The following is a 9,755-nucleotide window of genomic DNA, read 5'->3' on the forward strand; positions in this document are numbered from 1 at the left end:
CATGGTAGTAAAACATATCATTTAAGACCTAGTCATCCTTTACAAGGACAATCTTGGCCAGTGCACAGTCACCAGTAGGGCACACATCCATTTCTGCCTCCCCTCTGCCCTCTTCCTGCTCCCAGCCCTTTTTTCCTGCTGCTTGCCTTGTGCCACTGAGGGACAGATCCCCTGTGGGCCATCTTCCCTCACATAATTGCAGAAAACTACCTCATAAAGAACCTCAATTTGTAAAGTTTCCTGCTGTTGGAGTCAATTGAAGCAGCTCAGCCAGGAGTTTGAAAAAAGCCAAACCTGTACAAGCTGATAGAGCATAGAGGGAGAGGACCAGACAAACACAGGAGCAGGGAATGGGCTAAAATTTCTCCACATCAACTTCAACAAGCAATGAGGGGCCTTAAAATCGCCTGTCTGCCTACAGAGAGGGATGTCAGTGAGTTCATACAATCCCAAGGCAAAGAATGGCCCTTTTTGCTGTACACAAGGAGGCAGTGTTAATCCTGCAAGCAGCATTGTTGGGATTGGTACCAGCCAGTGGTATCCACTATTGATGCTCACACTTCAAATGGATGCTGTAGGTAGGTTTTAAAACACAGTTACAGGAGCAAACGTAATGAGAAAGCCCTGATGTTCAACCTGTTTGGCTTAACAAAGAAGAGGCTCTGTTGGGCTAGTCTGATGTCAGGTGTATCTTCATGATGAAATCAGTGCCAATAGAAAATTCTTTAATCCAATGAACAAATGCATATCAAGCAGAGCCTCAGGGCAGGGAGCAGAAACTGTATTAATTGATATTCAAAATGAGATGCACAGACACACTCAATTCCCTAGTACTTAAGGTGTTTAAATCAAGGCTGGATGCCTTTTTAAAGGCCATGTCATAGCTTAATGAGGACATATAGGCTTGATGCAGCAATCTCTTGATACAGTTTTATGGTGTGTAACACACAGTCCCTTCTTGCCTTTAAAATTTTTGGAGGACCAATATCAACAACAAAAGATGAGTCTGTTTTTGTGTACTGATGTCCCCTGCAGCACACTGGGCTCCTACAAAGCTGAAGTTGCTCCAGAGCCATATCCGGCTCTGCTCCCCAGCAGAGGGAGGAAATTGCTTAGTAGAACAAATAATATGGTGATAAATCTAAGGAGATGCCTGGACAACCATGTACGCTGGTGCCACTACTGTGATGAGGAACACAAGAACAGATGGGGTCAGACCTCTCTGCCCTTGTCTCAGCAGGCACTATAGCAGCACCCTGCTCCTCCATCTTCCCAACATTCTCACCTCTTGTTGGTTTTCTGCCCTCACTTAGGCGCTTTTTGGTTTTCAGCTATGGAAGAAATCCCTGCTCAGAATCTGAACTGTTAAGGTTTGCCCTGTGAGACTCACTCTGCTAGTCTATATGCACCACGATGCTGGGACTGTGTGTGAGACACAGCAGGGTGGAAAACACTGGGTATGGATGAGGCCAAAGCATGAGCAGTAGGAGCAGAAACCACACCACAGAGTCCTTCTTGCAAGGTGTGCACCATGCACATCTCCATCAGGAACAACAAACCACTCTTTCCCAGCACACGCAAACACTTCCCCATGTATACACATGCACACACCACCCCAGGATGGTGACTGTCCTTCCATGTTTTGCAGTCTTCTTGAATATCTCCAGCTGGCATTTGTGAGGTCTGATCCTACTTTCAGTGTTAAAGCAGAATTTGAGGTGTTGGAGCAAGCAGAGGCGGTTTGCTGTGTGGGCAGTGTGTGCTCTGAGACGTTAGACTGCTGACCTTGTACAAGTTACTGTCCAGCAGTCTCTAGCTGCCAAAAGGGATATGGGAGAGGTGGAGCAGCCTTGGAAGACAAGTGAGAGGCCTTAACAGAGGGCCCCATTCTACACATGCTTTCTCTTCCCTGAAGCAAAAAGGGTGCCGGCAGAAGGCACTCCTCTGTCTAGAGGCCACCCTGCTCTCTGCATCCACTGCAACAATGCCCAAGTGACAGGTTTTTTTCACAGAACTCTTGTCATATTTTTGTACTTATCCCCATTCTACTGTAGGACCTGAAGTGCTCAGTTTACCTTTGCAGCTTTTAACACAGCCCTAAGAAGCTCCAGCAGCTAGCTGCTTTTTCTTAATCATGTCTGCTCCTTTTGCTTGATGGAGGAGGCTGTGAAAGCAGTGTGGGGTATCATGACCTCCAGTGGTCACTCAGGTACATCACTGCTTCTTCCCAAGATCCCGCTCCCAAAAATAGGGCCACACAAAGGTGCAGGGGTGAACACATCTTCCTTTGTGCTGAAGCAAGGTGAGTGCACAGTGGACTTCCAATGATAACACCATATTCCAAGCAATTAAACCCCAGGTCATTCCAAAGTCTGTTTGTTGGTAAGCATACCTAGCCAGCAGTGATAACTTGCTAAGCAAACAGCTATTCATTAATCATACCTCAGGAGACAGATGCTTCCTGAGAGCACCAACAAAAGCAGACTGATGTGCCCTGTGAATATACACACTCTGAAAGATTTGTCTCTTTTTTCTCTCTGTCCAGCTGCAGCAGAAGTGGATGGACAAAAGCAGCAGGGTACTAAGAGGGCTTAGGATAATCAGTAAGCAGGACCCGATAAAGCTGCTTGCTGGAGCAACTGGAGTGACTGATCTTTTATATTTTCATGGCTAATTCTAGGGGAGGCATTAGTGCTTAATTGAGCATAAATGGAAGAAGAGCAATTAAAAAGCAAATTTAGGAGCAATGGTATCAGGATATATTTAGTTTTCCCCAAGGAGAGACAGTGACATAACCAGAATTATTGCTCACTGTTTTGCAGAGGAACTGTTCTTTCAGAGCCTGTGAGGTGGTGGTTGCTTTCTCAAGTGCTGAACTCACTCCACTCCCACTCATGTCAGTAGATTGGCTCACAGATGATTTTAGTCTTTTAACCTAAATTACCTTTTCCCTCCCTCATGAGTGTTCTCTCCAGGGAGTCTTCCTGAAAAGCACAGCAAGAACTAGATTGCTCAGGGTTACAACATATTGGGAAAACTTGAAGAAGAGCAACAAGGCAGCTGCTCCCCATCAAACACCGCAGTAAGGACCTGCCTGCTGAGAAGACACAAATTTCTCAATTCCTGGGGGATGATGGGGACTTCAAATGCCTGTTTCTGGGACAGAAATAATAATTCTTTCGTGATCAGTCTTAGCATAAGATCTTTGTGAGAAGACAGATACTGAAGGACAATGCAATTTTACAAAGAAGTGGAAAAATATCAAAAGATAAACTTTTCTTTTAAACAGAAGTCCTTACTTTTGGCACAAAGCTACTATGCCTCTATGCTAGCAGGACAGCATTATGAGTTACCACTTCCATATGACCATATACCACATCTATATGGCACATCACTGAGCCTAAACTCTCGTTTTCCTTTAGTCTCACTGCTGTCTATGAGATCAACACTCCTTCTCCAGGCTGTGTCAACCCTCAACATGAGGCTTGAAATCCTCATGTTCTCTGAGTTCAGAGTATACTTGACAAGAAAAATCTGCCTTCTGTCCACACAATGAAAGCAATGACATGGAGCAATGACAACACTTAGGCGGAGATGTTGGGTGGGTATTGGAAATGTAACCCAAAGTTGGAGGCAGCACATCTTGCACACAGGTCTTGCACACAGGTAATATATGATGCTCAGGCATCTCCATTTCCAGTGGAAGAAGGGTTGGGCTGCTGTAAAGATATCCAGAGGCTGATTCAGTAAGAGGAAATACTAGGCACCTCTCTCCTCCTCTGGTTTGGTTATCACATGCATTTTTAAGCAGAAGCATCTAAAGCAGCAGAGGCACCTTTTTGTATGACAAATAGGATGGACAGTCAGGTAGTTATGACTTTCCTAAGAAGAGGTGAGGGGAAGCTGGTCTCTCTCAGTTTTAAAAATGCCAGTGGCCAGGAGGTGACCTGTCTCCTTGGCCCCAGGGTGTTCTGGGGAGGAGGACACTCTACACATCCTTTTGAATCTGGACACTTCTCAACCTGAAAGCCTAAAGCAGCTTCCTTCTCTAGTAGAGATGGCTGCTGGGGCATGCATCACATGCATTTGGCATCAGATCTCCATTAAATTGGAGATGGTCCTGGTTGGAGGCACTCCTGGACCCCAGTGAAGAGCACAACATCTGATGTAAGCACTCCCTTCAGCATCTGTTCTTTTTGTTTGGGTTTTCTTTTAGCCTGGTGCAGCAGACTGCAGGCAACCCCACTGATTTGTGAGTGCCTCAGCAGCAGCCACCTCTGACAAGCCACGGGAGAAGGTGAATGGCCAGGGGAGGTGGGAAGAAGCTTCTGCTGTGCAATTTTGCAATTGCAAGGCTGTCAGACTCTATCCCTACTTAGGCAGATTGACTTCCACCTTTAAAAAGAGGAGGTGAGGAAATGCCTCTTAAACTGTCTCTCATCCATATCTGGCTGTGACTGTTTTTGGCCCATTGCACTGCAAAGTCAGATGTTAAGGATGATTTATGCTAACATCTTGGATACTGCATGGAGAAAGCCTGGAATCAATGGCTGGATGGCTATCACAGAAAGCTGAGGGGCTTGAGAAGCTGTCCCTGTCCTGGTGTGAAGTTCCTCCTTCCTCTGTCAGTGTAAATACCCATTTTCTGTTTCAGCACAGCAACACAAAAAAGCATTCACGTACGCTGTGCGAGGCTGGCCAGGAGAGGAGCCTTTGCACAATTAAGCATGGCTCAGAGACAGTGTAAGTGCTCTAAAGCCTCTTTGCTGTTAGTAGCTGCTTCCCAGCTGAGACTCGGGGTCTGGCTATCTGTTAATTTGGATGCAGCAATTATAGGCTGAGAGCTCTGCTGGGCCAAATCCCAGCCTCCGTGTGTAATGTCAATGCAGCTATAGGTGTGTTTCTGATATTTGTGGCAAAAAAAAAAAATAAAAAAATAAAAAAAAAAAAAAAAAAAAAAAAGGTTGCCTTTGGAAACACCAGGTTACATTTTACATACTATATTTCTATCAGGGCTCTCTTAGTCATGTTGTGAGTTCCTGGTATTCCTCCAAATCCAAGTAGACCTACATTTGAGCTCAAACTAAAAGTTGGAGAGGGATCACTTTTGTTCGGCTCACTTTGGAAATAGTAACTTTTAAAAAAATCTCTCTCAGGTGATGTGCTAGAAGAACTTGGGAGGAAAAGTTGTGGTATAAAAAAGTACACCATGATACTTCAGAGTTCACCTCAGTCACATTAAATGAGGGAATGTTTTAGGGTTTAGACTCTCAGCATTAAGCTGGCTGCACATCAACAGGGTACAGGAACAAGCCTGACTTCCAGGAAGGGAAATGGGAATTCAGAAAGCCCACAATGCCATTTTGTTGGACAAAAAATACTGTGGATGAGACCTTAAGAGCATGGCAGGACCCAGCAGCAACATATTGCTGAGATAAGCAGGGGATCAGACAGCAGGAACCTGCAGTCACCTCACCACAGGCAACAGCATCCCCTCACCAAGCAGGCCATGTGTATCCTTTGAAGATACCTTGTAAGCCAGTTTTCTTCTGGCATATTATCTTACTCTGTGATTATGTGCCTGTTTATCAAAAGCATAGACTGTTTCCTAAATCCTTTCTACCTCACTGCAAACAGCTTCACCTGATGTCTCAGCCTTTCACCCACTGGGTGCATGTGATTTTTCCCTTTCCAGCTTCTGCACAGCCCCCTCCTGCCGAGGATATAAGGGCTTGTTGTCGTTTTTGCATTTAAGCAAGCTTTTGCTAAGAAGAAGTATCTAAGGCATGCATATACTGTTTTTTAATCCTTTACCTCCCACACATCCCTCTTTTCTTAAACCAAGCTCTTAATAAGAATACAGATTACTGTAGCCAGAATTTATAGTAAGAATTTGCAGTAGCGAAATATAAATTTGAAAAAGTGGCAGCAGCATGATCAAACCACAGCTCTGATCATGAACTTTTCTACAGTGTATATTTTCCACAGTTTGCCTACCCCAGCTTTTAGCCATAGATATAGTTCTAAATGAGTAGGCCTGTTTTTAAGGATTTCCTGCCTGACAACCATCAGAGACAGCATTTCATATCTCAGTGTCATTAAGTCTGCAGTAACTGTGAGGTCCCAATGTGATTATCATATGTAAATGAAAAAAAAAAAAAGAAAAAAAAGAAAAAAAAAAAAAAGCAAATCGCCCCGAGAGTCCTCCTGAAAATGGAGAATGCAATTCTCCACATCCTACTGATTCATTTTAGGGAGTAATTGAGCAACTGGGTGTCCTCCTGAAATGGCAAGCATAAGATAAAAAGAAAAAGTGCCTCTTCTTTGTCAAGAAGAAAATTTTAACCCAGGTTTGAAAGATGTAGTCTGGTTGCCCTTGACTGTTTGTGGGAGAGGCCACAGCCCCTCAGCATCTTGCCAGGGTTATGGAGTGGGACGTGAGGGAGCACAGAGCTACCTGACAAACAGACAGGCACAGAAATGGGAACAGCCTTGTGTGACACACAAGTGTAGGCACTGAGCACTGCAGACAGTGTCAGGCCAGCTCAGGTTTAGGACATGAAGCTGGTAGCAGGGCAAGCTGAGCTGGTGCTTGATTGCTTTACAAACACTCAGTCAGTTTTTGTCCCTTCAGCTCCTGTGTAGATGTCTTTTACTCCCCCTTCCCTCACCTTTTTCCAGCTCAGATTCATGGTGGCACAAGTCCCACCAACAGCGGCCAGACTGGTGCCCAGGCACTCTCAGGATGCTCCCAAGACTCTGGGGACCTCCAATCACCCTGCTGGGAGGGTTCAGGGTCAGCTGCAGATGCTCAGGGCTTGGTCAGAGGAAAAGCACTCCATCATCACTGAATGTCTCTCAGAAGGGGCCTTTACCTCTCTCATTCTCCTCTTGTGGTGTAAGGCAGCAGCACAGCAGGAAACCTGTCACTGCAGGCAGTGCCAGGCTCAGGGCATGGAGGGGGTTTCTGCACAGCACCATGGTGGCTCTGCACACTTGTGCCAAAATCTCATCTGGGATCACTTCAAGACAACCTTTTCTCCTCACCCCAATGGTGAGTGGGAGCCACACACCCTGGTGAGTACTGTCCCTGACAGCTACTGCACAGCTGGGCCAGGTAGGACCATACTGCAGTTTCCTCTTATATTTAATGTAAAATAGCACAGAAAGTATCTTTCAACAATACTTTACCAGAGCTACATTTTCAAAGGTACCTTTCTGAGTCTTACATATATGTTCTCCAAGTACCCACCTGCCTCTCTTGCCTTTGACCAAACCTCATAATGGCTGCTGGTTTTGAGATGCTCTTGCATCCACTGTTCAGCCCACGAGTCATGTCCCTGCCTTCTCTTTCTTGTATGAAGTTGTACCAAAAGGTTGGTAGGGATTTTTCTTTGTAATTTTTTACGGTTTGTACCCAGCATAAAAACTGACAATTAGGCACATTTCAAAGGTGTACTTTAGCCTAAGTACATTAGTCTCAGCTGATTGCAGTATCACTTCTTCAAAAAGCAGTAACTCATCACCAGAAAGACTTCTCCATTAGTAGCACTTACGCTAGTTGTGCATATTTAATATAAAATTGCCCACGAGTAAAATGGCCATTACACCTCTCAAATAAATTGACATACACCGGTTACGCAGGTCTCACATCACCTTTGTGCCTTCATTCACTGCTTGCTACAAATCTCCATAACACAGAGCGACTCCTGATGGTTTTCCCTGCAAGGGATGACAGGGAAGGACATCCCAACACCCCCTGATTTCTACACCATGTGGTATTCAACACATTTGCCCCTCTTCAGATCGGGAAATGAATCACAGCCAATGAAAGTGATAGTAAATGAAAGTAAGAACTTATTAGTCATGTTTCTTGGAGAGGATGTTTCACACTGCCAAAGTCTCACACTTCATAGCTAAGAAAGCATGAGGCATCGCAGCGCAGCCTTTATTTAAAGATCTCCTTCAGTCAGTGGATGACAATGCCTGTAAAGGCAGTGGAGACAAAACAAGTTACATTCCTGAGTTCACTGCCAGGGGCATGGATCACAATGTTTAGACAGCCTGTGACACTAGAAATTGACAGTCAGTCTCTCCAGACGTGGGGCAGGCTGGTAGTTCTCAGTGGGGAGGTCTGGGTCTCAGACAGGGCAGTTTGCAGAGTGAGACCCTGGGGAGCAGAGGAGCAAATGGAGAGCAGCGTGCCTGATGCTCTCAGTGATGCTGAGGGACTGTGACCACAGACACTTTTAAACTTTCCTGCTTTATCACCTGCTCTAAGGAAATCTGAACTCCTCAAATACAGCAGCCCCACTATGATCTAGTTAAACTATTTTTTCTGCTGGTCAGATACCTGGTAGCTGAAGGAAGCTTTGCACTCTCTTCCTATCAAACTCTTTCATAGGGTTTTGACCCAGACTCCTCAATCACTGCTGCTCTTTGTATCTGTTGCTAAGATATAGCTGCAGAAACTCCAGGAAAGTGTGGAAATCTTTGCCTTCAATTGCTGTCCTCTTCAGAATAGGCACTCGCTCAGTGTAATGAACACACATTTGGGCTTTTTATCACAAATTATTGACTGCTCCCACTAAGCTGTTCAAGGTCTCAGGCAAACACGTCTGGTGTCTGCCAGCCTGCTCCTGCCAGACTTGGCAAACATATATGTTTTCTAATGGAGAATGCAGCTGGGTATATCTACACAAGTGGTTCGGACTGAGATGTTGATTTGTTAAGGTGTTCCCCAGCACAGGTTTGACCTGGCTTTCCTTCAGATACTACCTGGGGATAGTTTAGGGCTGGCACATTACAGGGAAGGCTCCTAACAAGGTTATGCAAGAAAACTTAGCCTGGTTTGGGAGGAGGGAACAGTGTCTAGTAATGCAGTTATGACTTGGCAACTCTGCCTCCCACAGGCCTGAAGTGCAAGCAATGGCACAGGCACTATTGGCATTATTTATGGCCACCCATCCTTCTCATCTGCGACCATCTCAGGTCCTGAGATGTAATGAAGCTTCAGCCTTGGACACAATGCTTTTCTCAGAGGAAATGTCCATCAAGTTCTCAGCCATAAGTCTGAAGCTCAAATAAGCAGGGAAGAGAGTTCTCCCTCAGCTTGTCAGAAATCATGAGTAGAATATGCAACCATGTCTACTTACCATCATTTCAGCAGTGAGCCAGTGAACTGAACAGCCAGGCCAGGAATAACCACATGCAGGGTGCTGGCACTAGAGAAGGCCTTTTTAGTTCTTGGGTGATGTATATTCTACAACAGCATAGCCTCTGGGTGTCTGTGTTGACCAATGCGTTGACCACCTAAGGACATGAACAACAGGACATCCTAGGTCTTAACTCGCTATTCTGTTGCTATTCCTTGCACAGCTCTTGTTCAACAGGCTTTTCTTTCTTCATGCTTCTGGTTCTTAAAAACATAATGTTTATTATTCCTTAAGGCAGGTCCTACTAATTACAGTAGCTAAAGAATTCAACTAACTATAGTTCTCCCAGAAACATTCTTGATATTCATTGCTTGCTTGGCAGATGGCATGAATTTGATTGCTAATTTACAGGATAGACCTTAAAATCAGTGTGGTATACCAAGACAGTTGGAAACAGGACACAGGGTCTCATTTCCAGTTTTAGTGAAATTAAATTAGAATTAAATTTAAAAATAATTAAGTACTCTGTTTTATTATAGCAGTTCTGATAAGGGCTCTTTCCTGCTAAATAACAGCTTCTGTATTAAATCAAGCATGGGT

Source organism: Zosterops lateralis, assembly GCF_965231275.1.
Source record: "Zosterops lateralis genome assembly, chromosome: 2".
Taxonomy (NCBI): Eukaryota; Metazoa; Chordata; class Aves; order Passeriformes; family Zosteropidae; genus Zosterops; species Zosterops lateralis.